Source organism: Manis javanica, chromosome 12, assembly GCF_040802235.1.
Source record: "Manis javanica isolate MJ-LG chromosome 12, MJ_LKY, whole genome shotgun sequence".
NCBI lineage: Eukaryota > Metazoa > Chordata > Mammalia > Pholidota > Manidae > Manis > Manis javanica.
In genome coordinates, this window is record NC_133167.1 from 15,635,289 (window position 1) to 15,662,653 (window position 27,365).

Below are 27,365 nucleotides of genomic sequence, written 5' to 3' on the forward strand. Positions count from 1 at the left end.
TTAATGCTTAGGCCACATTTTGTAACATTTGTCAAACTGGCAATGAAGAGCAATACAACTAACTTTGTTTTGGGGTCCACTAAGAGTATCTTAGCCATAAGGTGAGGGGAACACATAAAAATTAAAGACCAACATTTGGCCTTAATAATTAGCTCTGAATTCAGGCACAAGATCTTAGAGGTCAATGGAACAGGATAGGTTTTGGAATTGCCCACTGAGGATGGACAGGATGTGTATATGTGTGGGTATGTACATTCCCCCAAGGAAGAAAATCAGGATAAGTAAGGCACAAACAACGAGCAGGAAGTTGGATTCAGGGGCACCAAGTGATGCGTAAAAAGATACAGTACAAAGCTGTTGGAATAGTGCCTTGGAAACCAATGCCATTCTGAGAAGTATGGACATCTTCTCATTAATCTTGACCCACAGAAGAGGTGGATAAAAAGGAGGTGGGTGTGTGCTGGGGGCTGTCCACCAGGCTGCAGCAAGAGTGTAAGCGAAGGATGATGAAGCCCAAGGCTGAGACAGTGGTAATGTGGGTGGAGGCCTTACACAGTGGCTTGATGAGGCTTGGCTGTTGATTGCACAAGGAGAACACGGGAGAGGAAAGAAGGGTCCTCAAGAATCAGGGAAATGGTGTTGCCACGGACTAAGGCAAGGAACACAGTTGGATTAAACAGATTGGATGGAGGCAAAGCATGAGTCTCAGTAGAAATGTCAAGTAATCATTTTTCTGTTTACATCTGCCTCTCAATTCAACATCTGGCAGTCACACACAAAAAAATAAGTAAACAATTTTTTCCTAAGTTGATACAAATTTGTAATAAACATTAAAACTATATGGTGACAAATAAAATGTTCTACAGACATCCCTAATACTTGAGGTTGTCATTAAGAGAGACAGCCATACCACTTTATTGACTATCTCCTGGCCCATGTCCTTCTATCATCATGGAGAATTCTCAACAGTTAAAAAAAAAGTAACTACCATTTACAGGGTGGCTATTAAGAGTAAAGCATTTATGGATTTTATAAACTATATCTCACTACATCCTTCCAACTCAATTTCACTAAAGACGGAATTGGATTTGGTTATCTAAGCTTTCAAATAGCAGGTAACAGTAAATCCTGCCCTAGGCAATATTTGAAGCTCTTTACAAATATTAAACCTTTTACTTTTCATAATTCCAGTGGCAGATATTATCATCCTTTGAAGTTTGAGGCAACCCTGCATTGAAAGTTAAGTAATTAGAACAAGGTCACACAGCAAGCAAGAGCCAGATTGAAGACTTGGACCCAAGTAGGCTGGTGCTGGAGCCTGTGAGCTTAACCATCACCTTACATAGCCTTTGCAAACTTCAATGGCATAGTGTCGCTGAGACTCAGTCCAGCTGGTTCCAGAGCTCATGTTAGCTTTCTACTTCTACTTAGAGAAAATCTCGCTGGAGCACCCCTCTGAGAAGAAAAGAAAAATGGTTATTGAATGATTGGCCCAGGATCAACTGGAAATCAATAGTGATGTCTGCAACTCATGATTGCTCACACCCAGTTTAGGTTCAAGTCGCTCTTCTACCAAAGGGTTAACAGCAAACAGACTATAATCATTATGTAGTCTTTATTTTAGGAATGTCTTTCAAAAAATGTCAGTGTGCATTCTGGTTATTTATAATAAAAGAAAACACTGCACTGAAACATCTTTGGGGCAGAGGTGAATACTTGATAAATATAATTAGTGATTTTCCATGGTTTTTACCAATCAAACTTTTATGGTGAATTTCTCAAAAAAAGGTTATTTTACTTATCCACATTCAGATTTCTAGGTGCAGTGCATTATCATGAATCCCCCAATCATCCTTTAGAAACACGACAATATAGGGTTTTATTGTAGCTGTCTTTTGAGGTTGCAAATTGTTAACATCTGTCTCTTAGTATTTTTTTTACAATACTCTAAATACTCTAATCTCTGGTTATCCTGCTAATAACTGTAATTTTCTAGTCAGCTGCTATCTCTCAAGGTAGTTTAAAGGTCATTTTTATAATACATAAAGAAGCTTGTGAAGAAAGTGGACGTGATTTATTTTTTAGCAAGTTGAACTCATGTTTGGATTTTGTTTTATATCCAAGAAGAAAGAATCTCTGCCTCTATTTTGCTTCAATCTCTTATTTAGTCCCAGCATGATTAATTTGGGTCTCTCTCATTACATTTTACTTTTGTTACCTGAAGTTATTCCTAATAGCCAGGGAAAACAGGTATTATTTTGAGAAGCATAATTAAGGGATTCAAAGTACTGGTGAATCCATACGTTATCCCTACAAGAGGAAAACATGCTGCACTTTCCCCTGGAGAGACAAACTCTTGAAAAACTCTCTTAATCAAGATTTGGAGAATTATATCCACTTCATTTTCTCCAGCCCACAACTGTTACAGAAATAAGAAAACTCAAATATATTTGTGTAAATGCATACATTTTCATTTAATGATGGTGCCAATCAAAATACATGAGAAACATAAACATAAGCAATAGTGAACATATGGTGAGTTATTTGTTTTTTATTTGTTTGTTTTGTCTTGTCTGCATCCATGACTTTCTTGTGAGGAAAAAAAGTCTGAATTTCCTTTGGGTAAAATTCATCCTTTCTCAACACTTTGCTCACAGCAAAGTGCTGATGAGATCATGACCAATGAGAGAGCGACAGTAACCGATTCCGGGACAAGCCTTCGGCCAATGAGCATACAGAATCAAGAGCCAGTAAGAGCCCTTTTGGAAAGGAATATGAACCTTATTTCCATTTGGATGGCTTGGCATGTAGGATAGCAATATGGACCTAGCCATGTTAAAATTGCTACTATGAGGAAAAGTTCAGTCTGAAAATACAGTCAAAGTGGGGAGAAATCAGAAGCAAGAAACCAGGAGACCTTGATGCCATCATTTGCAGCCCTGGATCCAATTCCACTTGTGATGACATGAAATGGGTTCTTTTCACTTGAACATGATTGGCACCTGATTAGTACCTAAGCACAATTGCTGTCTATAAATACTAATAAAGATTATTATAGCAGATAGCAAGTAAGAAGGAAATTTTAGTGGAATATTCTAAATGAAAATAACTGGGTAGGGTTAAGTAAAAAGGCTTCAGGCGATAACATTATAAATGATGCTTTGACTAGATGGAATAATTATGAAATAATAGCTCATATCCCAGCATACAGAGGTTTATTTAACGATTTGTTATGGATTGAGTTGTCTCCCCTCAGAATTCATAGGTTGAAGTCTTAACCTCTAGTATCTAAGAATGCAACCTTGCTTGGAAAGAGGGTTGTTTGCAGATCTAATCACTTAAGATGAGGTCATACTGGAGCAGAATGGGCCCCTAATCCAATATGACTAATGTCGCTCTAAAAAAGGGGAAGTTTGGACACTGACATACATAGGGAAAACACTATAGAAAGAGGAAGGCAGAGATGAACAATGCTTCTACAAGCCAAGGAACTCCAAAGATTATCAACAAAGCACCCCAAGCTAGAGAAGGGCATGGAACGGGCTCCCCGGAAGGAGCCAACCTTCCTGGCACCCTGTCCTTGGACTTCTAGTCTCTCAAACTATGAGGCAATAAATTTCTGCTCATTAAGCCACATGGTAGTACTTTGGTCCAGTAGCCCTAGTAAGTAACACAGGGTCTAAAAATAATTACAGATGAAGATTTTAAAAAATTCTATGGGATAGAAAAGAATCAAAATGAAATAGAAAACCACTGAGCAAAGCTGAGTGACCAACATTTGCTCCAAGAGTTTCCTAGAACAAAATTTTAAGGACTACACTAGGATGATGGTTAAATAATGGACATTAATGAATATATCTGAGAAGTAATATAAAGGAAGAAACTTGAAAATTGGCAAGAGAATAGGATATTACCATGTGGGTTTGGGTGAAAAAGATTTTGTTTTTTGTTCGTTTTTTATTGATTTTAAAACCATGTGATTAGAGAGTTAGAGACTGACAAAAAGATATTCTCAGTGAGAGAGCCTGGAAGGGATTGTTGGGGGGAGCAGGAAATCCTAGACATCTGAGCCAAGTGGAAAATTAATACCACAGGCAGCAGGGCAACTGATATTATGTGTTTCCTGATATGAAGACTCTTAGGAAAACAAAATATCACCTGTTCGCATTTTCCCAAAATTATTTAATCTGCATCAAGTGGTGAGGAAACAATCAAATTGCTGGATCTTCTACAAAACTCGGACTTTTCAAAAATATTAGTTTCTTTAAAGTCAAAAAGTGTTGGCAGAATTAATCTAGATTAGAGGAGTCTAAGGACACACGACAGCCCAATGGAGTATGTGATCCCTGAGTAGATGCTGAATCAGAAAAGGAAAAAAACAGTTCTAAAAGACATCGGGATGATCTGAACATGGAGTCTACATTAGACTAACAGTAGATCATCGTTACATTTCTGGAAGGTGGTACCAATGTCATGGATATCAGGTTATTTAGAAGATAAACTGAAGCGTTGAGGGGTGAAGTGTCAAAGATGCCATGACTTCTTTACTTTCTTTCAAGTGGTTAACAAAAAACAGAAGCGTACATGCATCAGTATGTGTACACACACACACACACACCCCATCCTCCTGGGTCCCTCTATTTAGTGTGCCCATTGACCAAGTTTTCTGGCTTTTTCTTTTCTCTAACATCCCTCATCTAAGGCTTTGTGGTGTCAAGGGATCCATGTAGGATCAGAGTGAGTCTTGAATTTTGTCTGACATCACGTCCCTACTTAATTTCTTCCTGCTCCCACCTTTCTTTCCTTATTCCCCATGTGAACACATTTTTAATAAGTCACTTTCCCACAAGTTCTCCTCTTTGGCTCTATTGTAGGGAGGCCAATCTAAGATATGTAGATAGACACACGAGAGAGAAAGATGTACAGTGTTATCCATTGTGAATCTAGGTGAGTTCTTTTCTTCCAACTTCTCTGTAGGTTTTATGTTAGGCAGGAAGGACTTAAAATAGCTGACCTGTGAGCCATTTCTCCTTCCATTGTTGAGGGATACAATCCCAGGGAAAGAAAAAAAGCAGGTGACATTGTTATATCTCCATATATACATGCTGATAACTGGGACTCCTGGTAAAAATACTATAGATATTTCCTAGGAAGACAGTCCCTATCCAAGGAATCTTCTTAGCAAGATGTCCCTGGTTTATGGCTGCTTAAGGTAAACTCATGAGGATCTATGAATGTATGGGGCATGGCTCCCTAAAAAATGTCTCATAGGTCAGGTGACCATCTGGGGTACAAAACTGAGCCATTTCATAATCTGTGTAGGGAACCTGTGTTGCTCAGTTAGGGACCTCATCCTACCAGGGTCTCACATTGTGTGTGTGTGTGTGTGTGTGTGTGTGTGTGTGTGTGTGTGTGTGTGAAGGAAGGAGCTAAGTGTCACCCTCAGTGTCCTATATCCCTCCTGTGCTTCACCTGTGCCTTTTGGTTGCTTATAAAGGTTGCCTCTGGGCAAGATCTCTCATTGTGAATATCTCACTTGAAAATCTGTTCCTTAGTGTTAGTTCAGCTATTTTTCAGGCTTAAAAGTTGTTGAGATAGTACAAAATGTCAGTCTCTTCATTTTTCATATACAGGATTTGGACTAGATCTGTAGTTCCTCTTCTAAGTTTGTATAACAAAATTGCAAATGTTGGGGACTGGCCTTTTTATAAAAACAGACTTTATTTTTTAGAGCAATTTTAGGCCCACAGCAAAAATTAAGCAGAAGATAGAGATTTCCTATATCTTCCCTGCCCCCACATGCATAGCCTCCTCCATTATCAAGATCACTTAACAGAGCGGTACATTTGCTACAACTGATGAACCTATACAGACCCCTCACTATCACCCGAAGTCCACAGCCCACAGTAAACAGTCTTGCTGTTGAATATTCTGTGCATTTGGACAAGTGAATAATGACATGAGTCCACCCGTATAGTATCATACAGGGGGTTTCACTCCCCTAAAACTGCTCTGTGCTCCACCTACTCATCCCACCTTTTCCCTGATCTTTTTACTTTCTCCATAATTTTTCTTTTTCCAGTATATCATATTTCATTCCCAGAATATGCTTCCTCTGTAGTCTAAGTGGTAGCCCTCGATGTCCATCCCTCAAGACTTCCCAACAATTTTCTAAGCCCCTAATTTCCTACATTACATCCCCTTCTGCTTAAAGTATCTAAAGGGCTGCTGTTTCCTATACTGAACTCTGAATTGGGTTGTATATGGCTAAATCAAATAATTGCTTTGTTTTGTTTGGTTTCTCAGCTTCTTGATTCATGTGTACCAATATTTTGTCTACCTTTAAGATTTTTTAAAGTTCAAAATAAAAATCATAGGTGATAATAGACATATCTCTTGACCAGGCAAAAAAAACAGAGGGGACAATCTATTATATTTCATAGCCTATAGGAGGCTTTATTTAACATATAAACCTTTTTAGATAGCTATTTATACAATAGCTGGGGTTTTTTTCTTCCATAAACAAGTTTAAATATCTGAATTCTTATTAAGAAATAAAACAAATGCACTGAGATTTTTCCTGGACTCAAAATGGCTTAAAGATTATTTGAATTTTTATTTTTGATCAGCAGATATCATGGCAAACTAATCCAGAATCACAAATTGTTAATGCCATATGTGTCATTGATTTCTATCTTGCCAATTAAATAAAGGTTACCACCTGGGCGCTTCAAAGATTGCCTCTCTCCCTAGGCACCATCATAGTGATTCAGCTCAGCCAGGGCACTCCTGCTGGCAGTCCCCAAATTCCCTCTGCAGGGAATGAATGGCAGAAAGCCTCCTGGGAAAAACTTCACGTAGGGAGAGGCAAAACTGCTGATAACTAGAACTCGAATTTGCTGACCTTTCATTGCTCATTTAAAAAGGCTCATCTTTTTCTGTTTCCCCAAAGGGCCCAAATTAATTCAACAAGCATTTATGGAGCACCTATGAAGTGCCAGGCACTAAGTAAGGCATGAGGAATACAAAGAAAAATAAAACACTGTTAGTTCACAAGCTCCTCAGGAGCTTCCCAGGTGTAATCTGAAACCATCTCCTTTATGCAGAGGGCAGGAAGAAATGAAAAAGAGGCCAGCCACTCCAGATGGGTATGTAGCAGATTTAATAAACAAGAGAACTTACATACAACATTTGTCTTGGGTGGCTGTAAGACAAGTAGATCTCTATGTCCACATGCCAAATTTTAAAAGTTCATATAGAGGCTTTGACTGGCTTCAGTTACATATACCATCTAGATGGTTTCAACACCCATCAGTATCTCAAGGCTATGTCTTTGGGGCAGCTTCTGGGAGCAGAGAGGGCAAGTAGAATGCACATTTCAGAAACAGGGGAGGGGGCAAGGGGGCTCCAATTGCAGGGGTCCAGCTCATGGGTCAGGCGGCAGTCATGTCTTCTGGATGACTTCCCATTACAGATGCGAGGCTATGTTCCTATCCTCCATAAGGCCTGGTTTGGAGTTGATGGCTAACATAATAAGCTTTAACACCATGACATCAGTTCTACGAATTGAGTGCTACCAGGTGGCATGGAAGCAGGAAAAATCCAATCTCACTATGAGAAGGGAAAGCATTGGTTTGCCAAGGAGGGAAGGAGATGACATTTGAATTCAGTTGTGAAGAATAAATAGGACTTGCCCAGCCCAGAGCAGAGGAAGGATAAAGGCAAACCTAAGAAAAAAACACTACCACCACCAAAAGAACCCAGTATGAGCCAAACCAGGGAGATGAAAGAGGGCCAGACTTGCTCCAGAAACCACCAAGAGGGTGATTGGGAAAGTGCGGTGGTTAATTTCATGTGTCAGCCTTACTGAGCCAGGGGAAGCCCAGATAGTTGGGCAAAGTTTCTTCTGAGCATGTCTGTGAAGGTGTTTTTGGGTGAGATTACCGTTTATATTGGAAGACTAAATAAACAGATTCTCCTCCCTAATGTGGGTGGGCCTCGCCCAATCAGTTGAAGGACTGACTAGCATAAAACATCTGCCCCTGTCCCTAAATAAGAGAGAACTACTCCTGCCTGACTGCCTTTGAGCCAGTTTTTTCCTGCCTTTGGACTCAGACTGAAACATCTGCTCTTCCTGGATCTCAAACCTGCCAACCTTCAGACTGAAACTACACCACCAGCTCCTCTGGGTCTCCAGGGCTCTCTGACTGCAGATCTGGGGACTTGTCAGCCTCCACAATGACATGAGCCAATTCCTTAGAATCAGTGTCCATATGTATATATTTATGTTTGTATAGATACATGTGTATATATGTATATATATACACACATGCACACATATATGTATATATACACACATACACTCATATATATAAAATATACATATCTGCACACACAGATACACAAACACACATACATTTTATTGTTCTGTTCTCCAGAGAACCCTAACACGGAAAGAGTGGCATAAGGAGATTGTGACAGTACACATAACCAGAATATGAAGAATCTGCAGGATGTTCTATACATATTAAACACAGCTAATATTTATTTTCAATATTATAATTGTTATTGTTGACAAGCTATAATTCTGTTGTTTATTTTTTGGATGGCCAGGACTATCAACTCATTTATTTCTGACAACTCCTTTATGAGGGTGGTATCCTCAATTTACAGGGGCAGAAATGAGGCAAAGAAAAATGACCTGCCTGAATTTCCATAGCTAGTAAGTGGCAGAGCCCTGCATGGAAGCCAGGCAGCTGCATGGTCAGTCTGCAGGCTTTAGTGATGCTCTGATATTGAACTTGACTCCATAGGTATTTTTTAAGCACAGGCATATATACCAAACTTGCCATTTTAGAAAGATGAATCTGTTGACAGAATAGAAAGCAAACTAGAGCATGGAGAGTACAGAGTATTGCAGAAGTCTCAGATGAGACATGGTGATAAGGGTCTGGCCTAGCCTAGTAGTGCCGGGAATGGGGAGCAGGTGATGATCCAAGGCACCTGTTTTCAAGATAGCATCACCACGGCTTGGCAACTCATCAGATACTGGGAACAAAAGGAAAGAGGTAAAACTTGCTGTGATGCTTAGTTGGTGCTGAGAAGCGTGTGGAGAGGGCAGAAGAGAGCAGCGGGGGGTTAGAAACAGAAATTGAGACAGTCCAGATAGAAATTAGTGCTTCAATTCCACAGAGAGGTCAGGATCAGAGAAAAATATTGGGGAGCTGTCTTAGTTTCCTAGGGCTGCCGTAACAAAGTACTGCAGACGCGGAGGCCTCACACAATAGAAATTTACATTTTCAAGCCACTGGAGGCCAGAAATCTGAAATCAAGGTGTGGAAAGCCACACGCCTTCTGCAGGTCCTAGGAGACACTTCTTTACGTCTTTCAGCTTCTGGCAGCCACTGTTGCTGGAGCAGTGCCTCCATCTTCCTTTCTCTTCCCTGTTGCATCTCCCTCCACCTCTTCTTAGAAGGACAACTGTAATGGCATGTGGGGCCCATGCAAATAATCCAGGATGATTTCCTTGTCTCAATATTCATGATCACATCTGCCAAGACGCTTTTTCCAAGTTAAGTGATGTCTATTGGTTCCAGGGATTAGGACGTGATTTGGGTGGCTATTGCTCAGCCTGCTGCAGGAGTTATCAGAGTGTGAAGGATTAGGAAGGGAAGAGCAACGGCCACAGTGAGAGATGGCAGAGCGCCACCTCGGCGCAGGGAAGGGGCCCCATGAGCTCAAACCTCACTCTGCCTCTGCTTGTACGAAACTTCCCGAGTGGCCTCAGCCCTGTAGATCTCATTTCCTCCTCTGTCAAATGATGGAGTCGACTACGTGAATTTTCCCTCAAGGAGAAAATGCTAAGTGAGCACTTCCTTTAAACGAGTGTACATGCAGAGTCATTTGGAGGCTGTGGCCATTTCAAAATAATATTATTTTGCTTAAATAACAATATTAAAATGAGAAAGCAAATCCAGAATGTCCACAATCCTTTCATCTAATCAACTCAGTGTTTTCATTTGTATGACATTTTCCAGTCCTTGAGCAAGCACACAATTTTTACATATTGCCCACAGTTTTATAGGTAGAATTTTATAACCTGTTTTGTAATGTAAAATGTCACTGTAATTATTTTTCTGTTCTGTGACAGTCCTCTTTGGATCTCCCCCACTCCCCACCCTGCCCAAGCTGCCTCACTGTACAGTTAAAGGACATGCATTCTGTACGCGTGGTGCCCCCAGAGTTGTGCAATGACAGCCATCAAGACAGCAACAAAATCTGCTTCCTGGAATGACGCACACTTGCTCTGAACAGTGGCAACACTAAATGGCTTTGGTTAAGGTTATTCTCCTTTCTAAATTGAGATTCTAATTCTTACTAAGGCAAAAGTACATTAGTATGCAGATACTTAGAGTAACTTCTCATAAAGCTCTTGTTTTAGATCAAGCTTGAAACACTACAGAGTGAAAATACATCCCATATTGAACTGGTTTAGCTTAGCTTTTAATTTAGGTGTGATAACTCAGCTATTGCTGCCCTAAGAATTAAACTGCATTGAAACATACCTGCTTCCGGCTATAGTGACATTGTTTTCCATGACATAAAACTGCCACAATTAAACCCCAATGTTAGTCATCTCTGCTCTGCATAGAGAAGTAGGTGCTGAATATAATGGGAGACTGCCCCACTTTCCTGCAATAAATAGCAATCTGAATATAACTGCAAAACTTCTGAGACATTCTTGGAAATCTATTTATTCTATTTGGTCTTTGCATTATTTTTTAAGCAGACTCTCCCCTTAAATAACCTCATAGTCCATGGGCACGTGCTAACTCTCACACATTCCCTCACCCCCCCTTCCTTCCTCTGCTTCTCCCTTCTGCCCTCCCTCCTTCCCTCCCTTCCTCTCTCTCTCACACACACACATACACACACTAAATAGGGGAAAAAATTGGTTGAACTATCAAAGTGTGCTGTATTCAATTTTCGTTCAGTATGTATTAAATTTTGAAATGGTATCAAAGAGCATGACACTAAAAGAATCAATCATCCTTTATCATGTCCCTTCAGGATGAAATTAACTTGAAATGGTTGTTCTTGTTTCTTTCCATGGATGAGGAAGAAGAGCTTATAGGTGCTGGCTGAAACCCAGGACACTGAACACCTCCACTGAGGTGTAAGGTGTCCTGGGAGCAGGGGTTTAATGACATTCAAGGTGTTACAGTTCACCTGTACAGTAACTGTACAGTAAAGGTATAGTTACAGGTGAACTGTACCTGTAAAGGTGTACAGTTACGGGTGTACAGATAGTGGTGGGCATACGGTGTAAAGGTCAGCACCCATTACACGGGACACAGGGTAAACTCATGCTGTGGCTCATGTCTGCAGTCAGCACCCTTCTGCCTCTGTTCACTGTGGAGGACACTGCCTGACTGTGTGGGGCTTGGGCAAGTTATTTAACCTCTCCATGCCTCAGCTGCTTCATCTCTTGATGAAGATGCAGCTAATAGTGGCTTCCTTACACAGATGTGAAGGACCAAATCAAATGATGCATGTGAAATACAGGATGGTGCTTGCTGCATAGTAAGTGCTCAGTCAATCTTAGCTGGGCTGTCCAACGCCTCATTTTATCCTAATCATGCCATCTTACCGGGGATTTTTTTAGGACAATTTGAATCTGCATTGGTCTGTGCAAGCATTCATAGCTCCCTGATCAGACTTGCAGCCACCCTGCTTCACCATATGGTACCAGGTTGTACATTGCCCAGTCACCCAGTGGGGTCATGTTGCAACACACGCCGCACCTTTGGGCCTGGGAGTCTAGGCACAGCGCAGAGTCGGTTGGTGAGGATGGCTTACCACTTCCGTATGAAGCAGGAAACCCTGGAGGACACATAGGAACTAGTTCAGAGAACAGTGGTAGGTACCAGGTTCCCAATGAATTAAATGAAGCCAATACTTCTGAACCTCCAGATCGTCCCTGTAATGGGAAACTGATTGGCACCATGCTGTTTGCTAACTTCCCAACAGCACTTTGACCTCATTGTTTTCATTTTCCATTTTTCTGTTACTGAATATCTTCAGAAGCTGTGATGTCAACACAACAGATCTCAGTGGCAGATTTTCGTTTCATTGCAGAAAGGATCAAATGACAGGAATTAAAGCTGTGAAACTGTCTTACTTTAAAATAACTTAGATGATAACTTTTTAAAAAATAGCCTCTATCATCACAGAACTCATTGCTAGAAAAACCCTTAGAACTTCAAATATAATGATTTCTTTTCTCAAGTGAAGAAACTTAGATCTAGAAAAGTAAACTGTATTTCATTCAGGGGGACTTTTAATTATCCAACTCTGGGTAGTTCTTTGAGGGTTCAATTCTATGACTTGTTATCTACATTGATTTGATTAGCTACATAATCGACCAAGTTAACTCTGTAATCTAGGCAACTGGCCAATCTTTACCAAATTATAATGCCCTTACATTATATACTTCTCTACAGTTTTGATATGTCATCTAAATTATTCTTCATAGCAATCCTCTGCTACAATTATCTGTTTAAGTTGACTATGTATGGTGACAGATGCTAACTAGACTTATTGTGGTGATCATTTCACAATATATACAAATATTAAATCATTATGTTATACACCTGAAAGTAATATAAGGTAGTATGTCAATTATACCTCAATTAAAACAATAAATTTCTACCTTTCTTAGAATAAAAAATAAAAGAAAGATGAGAAATTCAGACCTGGAAATTGTAGTTTATTTACTAGTGGTTCCACAGCCAGCAAGTGGCAGAGTTGAACCTTGAATCCAACCCTTCTGATTCCCTATTCGGTATTTCTCCTAAGGAAATTTCTCTGAAAGTAAAGAACAGCTTGCCCCAGGAAAGTATTTTAATTACCTAAGAACTAGACCAACTGGAAATGGACCATATGCTAGAGACACACAGTGGAGAGAAGGACATCAGGGATAAGGGAAGGGTCTAGATAGGTTTAGTAATAAAATAAAAGCCTCATCTGCTTATCAGTATTGCTGTGACCTAGTTCTACATATACACTTTGGCAAGAAAAAAAGCATTTAATTTTGTTTTTTGGGATTCAACCATATTTCCCAAACTAGCTCTTTGTATAAAGAAACATCTGAAGCCTAAATCAATCATAAAAGCCTTCCTACCCATCACCAAACAATATTTTGAGCAGTTCTAAGAATTCTATCCTTACTTGTCCTGAAGTATTACTGTTTCTTTTTACAGAAGCCAAAAATACAAGTTATATTATATAGGAAGACCTTTTTATGAGAAGAGCTAAACACCAATGGAGTCATTTCCTCAAATGTTACTTACCTTCTAATAATAATGTTATAAAAAGTAGATTTAACACAGGTGTCTGTTGGGATTATTAAATTCTAGTACAAATTAAATTTTCTGTGCCTAGAAAGTTGTCAAGACCCCTTTCCCTTTGATATTAACACATCTTTTCAGACACAACTTTAAAAAGATACATAATTGTGAATAGTTGCAACCATGCAATCTACATAATATTATCTCCATCACAGCACTTTATTTTTAATCTTGAGAGACATTCATTCTTTTATATTTTAATTAAGTTGATTCGTTTCACCAGCTGCACATAAAAAAGGTAATGTCTGAGGATTTTGCACTAATACCAACTCTGTTTCATAGCAGCAGACTATGAACAGGCTGGTCTGATCGGGGTGTAACCATCGACATGGAAATAGGTAAGAACGTGAAGATGAGTTAGGGCCTCTCTCCCCCTGCTGACATCCCCCCAGAACACCTGGTTAAAACAACGCCAAGCTCTCAACCACAGGGCTACTCCCTGAGGTCTGTTCTTCTCACTAGATCATGCTCTTAGTCTCAAGAAAACATTCTTAGAATACCACGTTGATTTCCAGGAGGGAAGGACACATGGCAAAGGATGGAAAGAAGAAAAGATGAGGGCAAAACCTTCATGATTCAGCTGTCTTAGTGGTGAGGCTAGAAAATGTTGCAATTTTACGCACACTGTAAAGGAAGGTATATTACTCTTGAAATACAGCACAGTCCTCTTGAACGGGTATGTACCATATCCTTAACCTAAGCACAGAAATGGAAAATTCTAAACTACCTCCCTAATTGTTCCAGGACTTGCCTCCCTTTCATTACAGAGGGTTCCTTTCTCAAGTATCACTGGGTGACTATCAACCATCACAATACCTGGCTTCCTAACTGACAACTTTCTAATCTGGGTACGTGGAGACGAATCTTAAAAAGAAAGGCAACAAGTTCCCATCTGCTTTCAAATTTAAGAGGGATAGTCTCCCAATAACAATAAGAATAAATAATACTCTCCTGAGGGCCTATCATATGTGCTGGTAGCATATTAGGTGCTTATACACAGTATCTCGAATCCCCAGAACAGTCCTGCAAGTCAGACAGTACTGACCTTATTTGGTGGATGAAAATAAGAAACCAGGAAGTTAAGTGATTTATCCAGGGTCCCACAAAAAGGACTCAGGAATTAAACATCAGGTTCAAGCCCATGCTATTTCCCTTAGGCAAGTTTACCAGCTCTTAACAAACACCCCAGGGCACTCCTTTTACCCATTTAGTATTATCTGTTTTCAAGTTCAAAAGAAATACATGGTAATTGTGGAAAGTTAGAAGATACAGATTAATGAAAACCAAAAAAGAGAAAGAAAAATAATGACTGAACTCCCAAATAAATTACCTTTAACTTATTGGAGTATACACCCTTCAGATTTTTCTTACCTCTATATCTATATAAATAGCTATATAGATACCTATATACCTCTATATATAGTGCCACCTGATCTATTTTAATATTCCACATAGGTATGTATTTTTAAACAAAAATGGAAAGATATAAATACTGCTTTTGACTTTTCTTGTTCTTTTTCTCTAACCCTATTCTAAGCAGAGTGTATTTTTTTGGTAGCTAGATATGTGGTAACTTTGTTACAACAATTCAGTAAATAAATATCAGTCTGTATCACCTTTGTGTAGTACAGTGTACCAGGTCCCACAGCAGGCACCACATGAGCAATTATCAGAGCTACACAGGATAACCTGGTACAGAAGCAAATATAATACACTTTATCAATTTCCTGTTGTGGGACATTTAAGCAGTTCCTCTAATTTTTTTCAATGTTAACAATGCTATGATGAGTATCATTATATTTATATAATCTTGTGCATTTCTAAAATTATTTAAAATATTTCTTAGAATAAAATTTTAGAGGAGTAATTACTTGGCCACATACTCTTCAACATTTATTGAAAGTTTGGGTAACATTACCAAATTACAATGTATTTGCAATCTAGTTAATATTATCGGTTTACCCCATTAGAGGTCAATGTGACTAAAACTTCTCCAAGCTAGAGAAAGCTAGTAGCATAACCAGGTTCTGGAACTACAGTGTACACATGATATTGCAAGGAACATTATTGATCTCAGCTTCTGAAGTTCAAAGAAACAAAAAGGTATGTTGTTTCAACTGGTATTTATTAGACAAGCTATTTTTCTATATACCATACGGGTATATTCATATACACATTTTAGTATATGTGTGTGTGAACTGCCTGAGTCCTATTTTAAGTAGGTAAGCTCTCAAATATCAATTCAAAACTTATTATCACAAAAAATATTAATCACTTATGTGGGAACAGTACCTCTCATTAAGTCATTCAACTAACATTCATTGAGTGCTTACCAGGACTGATATTTATATCAGCAGACTGATTAAGTATTCTGATTGGTTGCTTCCCATGCTAAACTGGTAGTTAAATATTTTAAATATCACCTGGAATGAACCACATCAAAGTTCCATTCTGACAATGGGATATAGCAGTGAACAAAACCCCAAATTCCTGAATTTATGGTCCTTATATTCTGGTCTACAAATACATAAATAAAATATATAGTGTATATGGTAAGTGTACCAAAGATAAAGTAAGGCTTAACCTCTTTGCAGCTCACCTAGAGATACAGCACTTGAAGGCGTGCAACAATAAGAAGCAATGATTGTGTTGTTGACCTTCAGGACATGCTAATTTTATTATAAGAATATACAGACATTGATCAATCTAGGGGGAGCCCCGCCTGGATCTGCCACATTTTCCATTTCTCCCATCGTTTACCTGAGACCTGAAGTGCCACATTTTTCCTTCCTTGGAAGCAAGTCTTTCCAGATGAGTTTTTGGGCGGCATATTATGCTACCCCCAGTCCTGCTGGCGGCGGAGGAGGACAAGGCATCTGCAATCTGCTCGTTTCTTGCAGGCGTCCTAATTGGAAGTCCTGCCTAGAACACATGGCCAGAGACAGGAGCCAAGAGAAGAACAAAGGACAACTGCTCACATGTGTTCCCTCCCGCTCTGGGCCAGGCTTTCTGGCAGGGCAGGAGGAGTCAACAGTGCCCAGTACTGAATGGTGAAGGGTCAGCAAGCAGTGAGCGGTCACATCCCTGACAAGCCCTGCGCCTGCGAGGAGACTAAAAAGGAACTAAAATGCAGGTTAGGAAATAAGATGAAGTGGGAGAAGAACAATGACAGAAAAGCAAAATCCACATTTCTGGACCTTCTTACCTGGCATCTTTTTCTAGAATTAAAAAATGCTGAGAGAAGCTAAGGCTTTCCTTTCCTTAAAAATTAAAAAAAAAAAAACAATGGAGGATACATTTGGCCTGACATTATGGAAAGAACAGCGAGGTACAAATGGCTAAACCTGGATTGTAAACCAAGGTCTAATGTAAACTCACTATGCGGTTTCAACTACAAATCCTATGTCACTTACTGACTCTGCCAAGACCAGAACAACAGGAGTTGGTGAGGCATAAAGTAAGGGTTGAGGCAGGAATATTTTAACCTAATTGTTGAAGAATGAAAGTGGTCAGACATCTTCCCTACAGATAACCCACATGTAACTGACTGATAAGGTGGGAGTAGAAATAGAAGTCTGCTTGCAAATGTTTTCTCAAGAGGCACACTTTTTCCAAAGTCATCAATCTTCCAATGTTTTATTCCATATTGTCTTCTAGTTTGGACTCAGACCCTTCACGGTCCTCATTAAAGATCCCCCCATAGTACATAGGCATGCACACACAAATCACACATCATTTTTAAAAAGAAAAAGAAAAGATGGCACTGAAAAGACAAAGGGAATATCTGAAATTCCTGGAGCCACATTTCTTTGGAGTGCAGAATTTTGCAGATTTTAAAAAGATATACTAATACAAGTTCCTCACATTATGTAACACTCTCAAAGGCACCTCCTAATCAATAATTTGTACACATATGAATGTCTATTCTAACTGAAATAAATAAAATCATCAATATCCTCACATCAGTGCAAGTCAAGTTTCCTTAAATAAAATGTCAGTGGCCAAGGTACAAAAAGCTGTTTTAACTGTTATAGCTTTTTCATTTTCAGAGTTGTGGCTACTGAACTGCCTATCTCCAGACACTTTTCCTTTGTTCAGTTCTACCAGTGATTACGATCTTAACCAAGTTGTTGTAGAATCATCACCTATAACTATTTATTGATTACCACTTGCAGAAGATGGGGCATTTGCTTAAGATGACAAAGCTTTTCTCATTAGTAGCTTATACTCTATATAGACAATGCAGAAACCTGAAATTCGATATGATTAGAATACAGTAAAAGCCCTAGTCATGTATGATATAAACTTAGAGTGTTCATATTTTAATGTGAAATTGTTTTGGCGCACGGGTTCATTTGTTGCCCATCTAACTTCCATTCTTCCAGCCCTTCTGCTTCTGGTCAGTGCTTCTCCTCCTCTCCCCAGCCCTCCATTTCTCAGCTCTGCCATCCTGTCCTTAGGGTAGGCTTCCTTGCCTGTCCTCACTAGGTCTCACGTACATCTACTCCATTGAAAATAGACAATTGTTTTTTGATTTTAAAAAATTAGTATCTTACTCACCACTGAGACAGAGACTGTAACTGAGTTATTTGCCCACCATTATTTCTCCAGCAGCTAGAAAACTGTTAGGCATAGAGTAGGTACCAAGTAACATAGTGGTTGGTTGAATGGATGGATGGATGGATGGATGGATGAGTGATTAATTTAGTATAGGCAGATCAATAGTGTCAGGTTGAGGTTAAAGTGAAAATAAGGCCTTGTCTTCTTTTGAAGCATAAAGTAGAAATAGGAGAACAAATACATATGGCAAGGGAGATTTCAGGACATTTACAGCAAGTAGCTCCATCCAGCACTGCAGTTCAAGTCTCCAGATATGCTTACGTTAAGAAGGTTAATTTGGAAATCTTGATCTTAGTTTTGAAACAAACCAGTGTAGGAACTCTGAAAAAGAAGATCTAAAAATTGATCCAGCCCTAAAATAAAAATAGGATTAATGCAGAAAGACCCCCTTTAATCTTGGGCATATTTTTATTTTGATGAAAATTATAGGAAAACTGAACTTGGGAGGATTTGTTTGCAAAGGATGATGGTGAAGATGTAGCTCAAATGAATTCATTCAACAGCTCTTAAAGGTGGTCGTTATTTTTATAAAGAACAAAAATCATCTCGGCAAAAAAAAAAATTTTTGGCTTGGCCAATACTTCAAAAATAATTAAATACATGCAAATAAGAAAAGAAAACCCACGAAATGTAACTAAAGGAGTCATCTTGAGGTTATGAACAAAAAGAAACAGAGAAGAGGAGGGGATGGAGTCCATTAAACTCTCCAAGTATCTACAACTTGCCAGAAATAGCAAAGATGAAAATGAAACCTTACCTTTTTGAAATTCTTCCATCTATTTGCCTTAGGAAAGAAAGACTTAACAGATGTCTTTATTGAAGACTGTGCTGTTCTAAAGAGAAGGAAGATTGATAGCTCTTCCTAAGCCCTTTTGTCATGTCCTTTCCAAGTTCCGTCACCTAACCCTGATACACAATTAAACAACTGGCTAGTGTGCTGTCTAGACAGATTATATGCCATGCTGGCAATAAAGAGGTATTTGCTGCACCGTTCACCTCTCTTGCTGGAAATGTTCCTAATGAGCAACATTACCAACCAGAATTATTCTTATGTTTGGGAACATCTCTCTAAATAGGAAATGGAAAGTCAAATTTAAAGTTAACAAAGGAATAAAAAAATTATGCTAAAATAAAAAAATGGCACTGAGTGAAGATTAAATGGTTTTGTTGTTCATCTGAAGATCATTTCAAATTAACCAGATCACTATGAAGCCCATTTAGTAAGCAATATTTTTTATCAATAATAGTTGAACTTGTTTGTTCATTTAGCTATTTTAAGGGATTTTACTTTGTACCCATAGTTTAAACCTTTTGTTCAAAGCAACCATCTCTAAAAGAGGGTACTTCTTTGATGTGGGGAAAGATTTCATCAACACGTGTTAATGAGGCTTAAAGCCTGGAAAAATTATATTTGCTTCCCTACCTTCAATTTCAGCAGAGGTGATAGAGTCATATGAGGATTTCTTCTACATTCTATGTTAAAACATGTGCATGGTATAGAAGCCGTTATTACTCTCAAATGATCATTCAGATTTTCATCTCTATAATAAAAGGCTGCCAAAGAAGATTCTGTACACATACTGGTGCATGAGAGTGCAATAGTGCATCCTTATCTCTGTAAACATGGGACACTGTCTGTATATTAAAGTGCCCATGTATTTGTGTACCTACATGGATATTATGCAACCATGAATATGTAGATATATGTTGGAAAATGTTTATGCATGTAGTTTGTCTCATCCTTTAGAATCAAGACAGCATCTGCTGTTCAACTTCTCTCACAAGCAAAAGGGGAGGAATCAGAGAAAGGAGTACCTAAATTCTACACATATAATTTTAAATTTTATCATACATGTGATTGATCTGGAGTACTGATTAAATATATTGATTTGTAAGGCCCAGGATTATGCTTGTAACAACTCCCCTAATGATTCGAATGCCTTGAGAACTACTACAAAACACACTGCCTGGTGACCAAGCCAGCATTAGGCAAACATAAAATCAGTGATATTTGCCTCTAGAAAAGAGGATGGCAAATTCCAATCCACTGCATGTTTTTGTTCAGCCTGAGAGTTAAGAATAGTTTTTACATTTTGTAAATGGTTGAAAAAATCAATAGGAGAGTAATATTTTGTGGCACATAAAATGATATGAAGTTCAAGGGTCAGTGTCCACGTAAATAATGCTTTACTGGAACACAGCCATACTTGCTCATTTAGGTATTGTGTACGGCTGTTTTCATGCTACAACACGAGAGTTGAGTAGCTGCAGCAAAGACCATAGGGCCTCAAAAGAACAAAATAAATTTTCTCCGGCCCTTTGCAGGAAAAAGCGTGCTGACCCCTGCCTGTCTGAGAGCTCCACCTCTGCCCTGTCAGGGGCCTTTATGTCTACCCCTGCTGTCCTCCCCTCCTCCTCCAGCCTCCCCTTGTTCTCAGAGGAGGCACTGACAGCCCACTGCTCCTCCTCTTCAGCACTTCTCATGAAATTCAAATACTATTTCCACTATTAAAAAAAAAAAGTAAAGCTTAATGAAGACCTGGGAGGAAATAAAATAGAAAACCTCCAGTGATATCCTTGAAATAATACTAGGAAAGAAGAGATGGCTTTAGGGTAGAGAGGCCTCCTCATCCCCAGAGCTGGTCAAGGAAAGGCAGGGGTTCCAGGCTCTCAGGAAGACTGCAGAGAACAAAGGAAGATTCTTTGAAATATTGATTTCACATTTTGTTCAAAATGTGAAATCAATGATATGTGGATTCTAAATAATCCTCTACTCTGCTAGGTAAGTCTATGGAATCTGTCTTCTCCTGTGGCTTCTACCCATGAGATATGTCTAAAAACCTCTTCTAAGTCTAATCCAGAATCAACACTTACATAAAGCAGGAAGGAGATATAAGTGCTCTGGGTCATTCCTTGACAGCAATGACCAAAATGGCAGTTACAGTGGTATTTGTGTGATTAGCTCTTTAATGTCTCTTTCTTTCCAGGTTTTCTCAACTGGGGTTCCTCACCTAAACCACAGAACTCAGAAAATGCATAGCAAATCATTTTCTCAATTACTCCAGGGAATCTGACTTCAAGCAATTGTAAGAGTTGTTTACCTAGTCTATGTGAGGTTGTTATTTGTATGTCTAAAGTCTGTCAGATGGGAAATCGGTTAGGGAAGATGGAATGAACTGGGGAAAACAAGGTCAAGCTAGACCTTACAAGGCTAAACTGGAACTCATCATTGTCTTTCAGCATCCCCAAGCCTCCAGCCTTGAGGATGCAGTGTCCTGAAGGCAGAACTGGCTTCACAGAACTGTGACCTATGCAGTCCACTCAGGGTCCCTTGCTCAAAAGGATCTCATGCTTAGTTTAATGCTATTTTTGCCATCTTGAAATTCAATGTTTGAACAAGGAATTTTGTATTTTCATTTTACAGCCAGCCTCAGAAATTATGCATCCAAATATGCCTGTGAAAAGGCTGGTGCCCCTCATCATGCACCTAGCTCAGGAGTCGGAAAAACAGAAGCAGAAGATTCCGTTGTTGGCCCATGCCAACCACATTTGCCAGCAGGTAAGTGACAACACGTGTTAGCTTCTGCTTAATGCGTAGCACTGACCTCCCCAGTGAAAACGAATATGCTTGCCCTTTCATTTCCACCACCCAAATCTCCAAAGAAAATGTTTCCAATGGCCTAACACTAACAGAATTATGCAGGAAAAGGATTTGTTGAAAATGTAGAATGAACTTAGCTAAGTTGACAGACTAAAAATGCACCATCTAAGCCACTGTATAGACAAACCATTTCACTAGAATCCAATGGGGTGCAATAGGACAGAACGGAAAGAGCCCTGAGACTTGAGTTCAAAGCCCAGATCTGTCACTCACTCACTGCAACATTAGACATCTGATCTCTGATATTCAATTTCCTCACCTGTAAAACACATATAACAATACCTACTTGTAGAATCATTGGGAGAATTTGAGAAAAGATCCTTAATATGTGCACACTATTTTAAATAAATAGATTAGAAAGATATATACAATATCTGAAAAACTTCTACATTACTGAATAAAACACATAGACAAATAAGCAATTTAGGAGTATGAGCTATGGCTCTTGATTGTGAAAACTAGGGCTCCTTTTTATTCTATTGTGTTAACCAATAGCACTTCTACCAATCTCTCCTGGGATACCCTAAGTGGCAGAAGAAAGTAAATGTACTGCTTCAGGGGATTCTTGCTACAAATACAAAATTCTGTTGCCTTATTTTATCTTGAAAAAATCTGTGTAACTCTTGCCTTCTGTTCTTTGATAGGGCTGTATTTGTTTTCATATAAAAATGACACTTGAATGACTTGTGAGTGAAATCAGTTAACTCTTTCTTTTAAATCCTCAAGCACAACGATGTTTTCCAAAAAGGATGTACCCCCACCACTCGGCATCTCTATGATGATGATGGTGATGATGAAGAATAGCCAACTCTACTGAACGTTTAGTGTGTATCAGATACTACAAGACAAATTTTAAATGGATTATTTCATTTCATGTTAGTAACATCTTCATTTTGTTCAATGGAAATTAGGAAACTAAGGGTCAGAGCTGTTGGGCAGCTCATCTGAGATCCAAAGACTGGGAATCAATCACAAGTGGTGCAAGTGATCAAAAGGCAGGGGTCTCAAGAGTCTACTTTTGTAATCGCTATTCAATATTGTCTCTCTAAAGAATTCTGTGCTAAGTTTAAGTAGCTCCATAAAGCAAACTGATTCACAAATCATTACTTTAAAACATACATGCAGCAAACTTGAGACTTTCAGCTTCTGTAAATTGGTAGTTACTCTGCAAAGCATTCTGAAAATGGCAGGTGGGCAGGCAAGAAATGAAATGAAAGAGATGGAGGTTGAGATGAAGGAAAAGAGAGAAGAGAGACATTCATTATGAACTGAGAATGAGTTATGTTAAATTCGATATGCGTATGTACCTTTCCTCGGTTGCAAAGTACAGGTCTGACTGACAATTAACTGCATCAAAATCCAGATATATTCAGTATGTACTTAGGTAAGAAGAGGCAACCACTCCCATCTACCCAGGAAATACGAAGTACAGAGATTCTGGACTGCAGGTTTCTGGAGTCACAAATGTAGCTTCCCATAAAGTCAAAGCCAAGGCTAAGACAAAAATGCAAATGGAACACTTTGAGCATAATACTCTCAACAAGCAAATATGCCTCCTCCTAGAAGCCCTAGCAGATCCCAGGAGCCACAACTAATGAATCATGACCTTTTATACTCATGGCATATATTATATCAGCTTCCTTCAGCATAATTTATATACTAATTCATCACCCTTCCATTGCCCTGATCTTTCAGCCTTGGAAGGTTAGAATACTATTTTAAAAGTATATAAAATATATAAAATAAACTGCTGTAATCCACATAACATCCAGCACACTGCTTTGCTCATAGAAAGCACATTCAATAAATATGTGTTAATCAGGAGATGATTATGCTTCTCACCATGAACAATTGCGAGAGGCAAAAATTACTCCAAACCAAAGCTGCTTAAAAACATTTGACATTTCATGAGTGAAGGAGTGGTTAAAAGCCACTGTATTATGAGAAAACATGTTTTTAGTGTAAAAGATAGTTTGCCAAGCACTCCAGGTTTATTTTAATTCAAAAAAGTGATTAGACTTTTAAAAACATGATTTTTTTTTTCTTCCTCGCCATTCTGATCATCACCACAGGGTAGAAACTGGTGTCATCTTTCTGTCTCTATTCAGTATGTTTTACCAGTGTGACTCAGAAGATGGAATTGCTTTGGTCTAAAAAAGAGAAAATCTACAGGCTGAGATGTTTCTGGCTGATACAGAATGATTTTTATTCCTTCTTTTCATTTTTTAATTCACAATCAGCAATTCTATGTGTATTTTTTCAGTGTGCTTTTTCCCATTGAATATTGGTTATGGTGAGCTCAGCAACCCTTCCTGCTTTACTGTTTCTACTGACACTCTCCAGTCCATAGTTTTAAGCATAATTATTCAACTTTTCTCTTGATTCTGTGATGTTCAGAGATGAAGCTGTATGAACAGATTGAGTGCAAAGTATGAATAAATATTATAGGCACCCTAATATGCTCTGTTGTAGTAATAACTTTCCAAAATAAAAGATCATTCTTGCCACATTGGTCACATAGACACATAGAGTGATTTAAATGGTTGCTGCGATTTGTACTTTGAACACTCTTTATGCCCTATCCACTCCATCCTGAATGTCCTTACTCTATCTCCCAATATTCAAATTTTGCTGTCTTTCATTTCTCAGCTGATGTGCTGCCAGTTCTATGAAGTCTTCCCGTACACCTCCTTCACCAGATTCGAGCAATATGTAGTAGCTAGTAGCATCAGTATTAATATTACTAATGCGTACCGCTGGTTTGATTGCCCCGAAGCAGAATTCTAAAACACTAGCCTAGGTCCTGGGGGCTCCCCACTTCTTCCCCTTGCATGTCCCCCTCATACCATCTCCACTGGGGCCCACTCTGACTGGGGCAGTGCCACATAGGAAGGCAAAAATATGAGATGCTCATGTGCCACTGCCCAGGCCTACACCACCAGCACACTGGCACTGCTGATCGCCATTGAATGTATTGCCCAGATTAGGGATTTAAGCAACAAGTAACACTTCTTTAATTTCATTTCTCTCTACTTTTTCAGAGTCACCATTTTCAGTCCCAGGCCAGCCTAAACACCGATTTTTTGCCAACTGATCACACGGGCTCTCAGGAGAAAATCCAGAACTAAGACGTGGATGTCAGGTTAATAAACCCGCGGAGCACTATTGTTAAATTCCATCAGGATGACGCAGCTTTGCTAACTAGAACCTATTTATAATTATAGTATTTGTCAATATATTTGTCATAACTAAAATTCCATTGTCATTAAGCCACATACTCTGGAATATTAATCCATGATTGTTTCATTTTAAGAATACTAAATGAAAGTAAAGAGACATTTCAAAATAAGGTTACATGATGAAATTAAATTGTATGAAACAGTTTTAAGATATCAGAATACTTTCTAGAACAAAACTTATTTGAGTACATAATATCCTCCTATAATAAAAAATAATGAAATTTCAAAGAGAAAAAGGCAGAAATGAGTTACACAATACACTCAACTTTGGGGAAGGAGGGACAAAAGATGAAAGGAAGGAAAAACAAATCAACACAAAAGAGCATTAGCTCTAAAATCCTGTGCACAGACCTCCAGCTTTTTTTTCTTGAGTTTATTTTTATATGTGACCCTCAACATAATGTAAGCATGGAATTCATTTCTTGGTACAACTCATAATTAATTTATTCAAATTATTTCTAATCAATATTTTCCAGGTAACTTTTTAACTCTCATTTTAATTGTTTAAACTTAAAGACATATGACAAATGCATTAATAGTATTTTCTAGCTGTGTTTATAAATATATAGAACATATTTAAGCTTTGATTTTAGTGGTTCTATGTCTTCTACTAGATTTTAAGTTCCTTGAAATGAAATAAAATAAGGACATTTCATCTTTTCTATTATCTTTCCACCCCTAAGAAACTGTATTGCAAGTAGTCATGTTTAAAATCATTTTCCTATTCCCTGGCTTATTTTGAGAAGCCTTAGGAGGTAATCCTAAACTGGTTATCAAACAATGCAAACATCTTTTAAATATTGAGTCATGGGTACACTGAATAGTTTTATTAATAGTACTGAAATAATGTAACTTAACAAAAATACAATGGAAAGTCATTTTTTAAATAGACCCTTAAGGGTAGACTCTGATTACTTTCCCCTCTCTGTTAATACTGTCAGGAAAAATCTATTTAGATTCCAAGTGTGAGACCGTGAGCTTTCAGGCTGTGCATCACCACACTTGATATCTTCAATGCCTAGCATACTTGTTCAGCATAGAGAAGGTGGCAATAAATGTCCTTAGTTAAAGATTAAAATTCACTGCATATTAGGTATATGCTGGCTAACCTAAAAGTAACTATAAGGTATTGTCAATTGATATTATTTCTGAAATGACTTGGTGCTTTCATTTTTCATCTTCAGCAAAGACCTAAATACATAAGAGCAAACTGATGTTTCTGCTTGCAGTACAATTTAGAATTGTCATGCTCATGGGCAGGTGGAATAAGTATGGAAGGGACTGTATATACTAAGCAACACCCTTTAGGGAAATGTTACAGCAGTGTATAAATCCAGACATTCTGCCAGCAGACTCAAGTTCCCTTCAACTTTACACTCAAACAAGATAGGCCTGATTGAACAGTCTGGAGGAGGCTGGGGATTCTGTCCCCCAGCCCTAAATTGTAAAGACATTCCACTTTGCATGTTCAGATGGTCACCTTCAGAGAGAGAGGATGACAACGTAACACCTTGCTTAGGCGAGAAAAATTCCTTCCCTGCAAACACTGGAGGTAGAAAATTCCCCCTGTATAAAGGCATGGTTACATAACATTCATGCAACAGATGAACCATGAATTCCAACGAGAGCTTCATTCTTTCAGAATGCCGTAAGTACTAGAAGTTAATTTATGGACTCGCCTGAAGTGCAGATGCTCAATCTGAGTCCTCTGACAGCTTCGCTCTTTTAAAAGCAAGTTGGATCCCAGAGCTCTTGAAGATGGAGAGGCAGCAGAGAGCTAACCTCCCCTGATTGTCTGATCAAGATTCCACTTGAGCGGAGACACCAGCTTACTGGTTATTGTGTCTAATGAGTAAATTTGCAAGCCTCTCCCTTTAAACGAGTTGTGTGCATTTATTTTCCACAAATGAAGAGATCTGGTAAAAGATTTTCCAATTTAGCCCCATCTTTTACACATTTTTAGACAAAGCAGGGAAACACAACTTTTAAAAACTGGCTAATGGATTCTTTTTTTTCTTTTCTTTTCTTTTCTTTCTGTTTTTGGCAGGGAGGTCAGAACAGCGCAAGGGGTTCGTTGTGAGGTTTCTCTGCCCATTAACAATTGTTTAACACAGATACTCCCCAGCTACATTTTATTTCTTTATATTATTGACATCCGTATTCCTAGGAGCTGTCTAGCTGTTTGAGACTGGCTTTTATCTTTTCCTCGTATTTGGAGTCTAAAATGGACAATGACAAGCAGTCCCAGCCTTACTGAAGCTCATCAAACTGTCTCATTCAAAGTGATGACTGAGTTGGATTAAACCCAAGGACTCGGCTACTGGTATTAACCCATCAGATGTTGCAGCCCCTCAGCGGCTTTAATCATTGGGGTAGGATTAGTAGGCATGTTCTGCCGCAGACGCCATGCCTAGGAAATTATGCCAGGAGAATGTG

General features: G+C 38.7%; 1 protein-coding gene and 1 long non-coding RNA gene across 22 annotated transcripts in view; one reads left to right on the forward strand and one right to left on the reverse strand.

Annotated features, from left to right (window-relative positions):
- On the forward strand, positions 1 to 25,782 carry LOC140844936 (uncharacterized). Its single transcript, XR_012123521.1, has 2 exons — positions 1 to 21,588; positions 24,732 to 25,782. It is a non-coding gene; the product is annotated as an uncharacterized lncRNA (long non-coding RNA).
- Positions 1 to 27,365, reverse strand: part of LOC118972023 (uncharacterized) — a 501,400-nt gene that overhangs the window by 360,410 nt on the left and 113,625 nt on the right. The window lies entirely within an intron of this gene.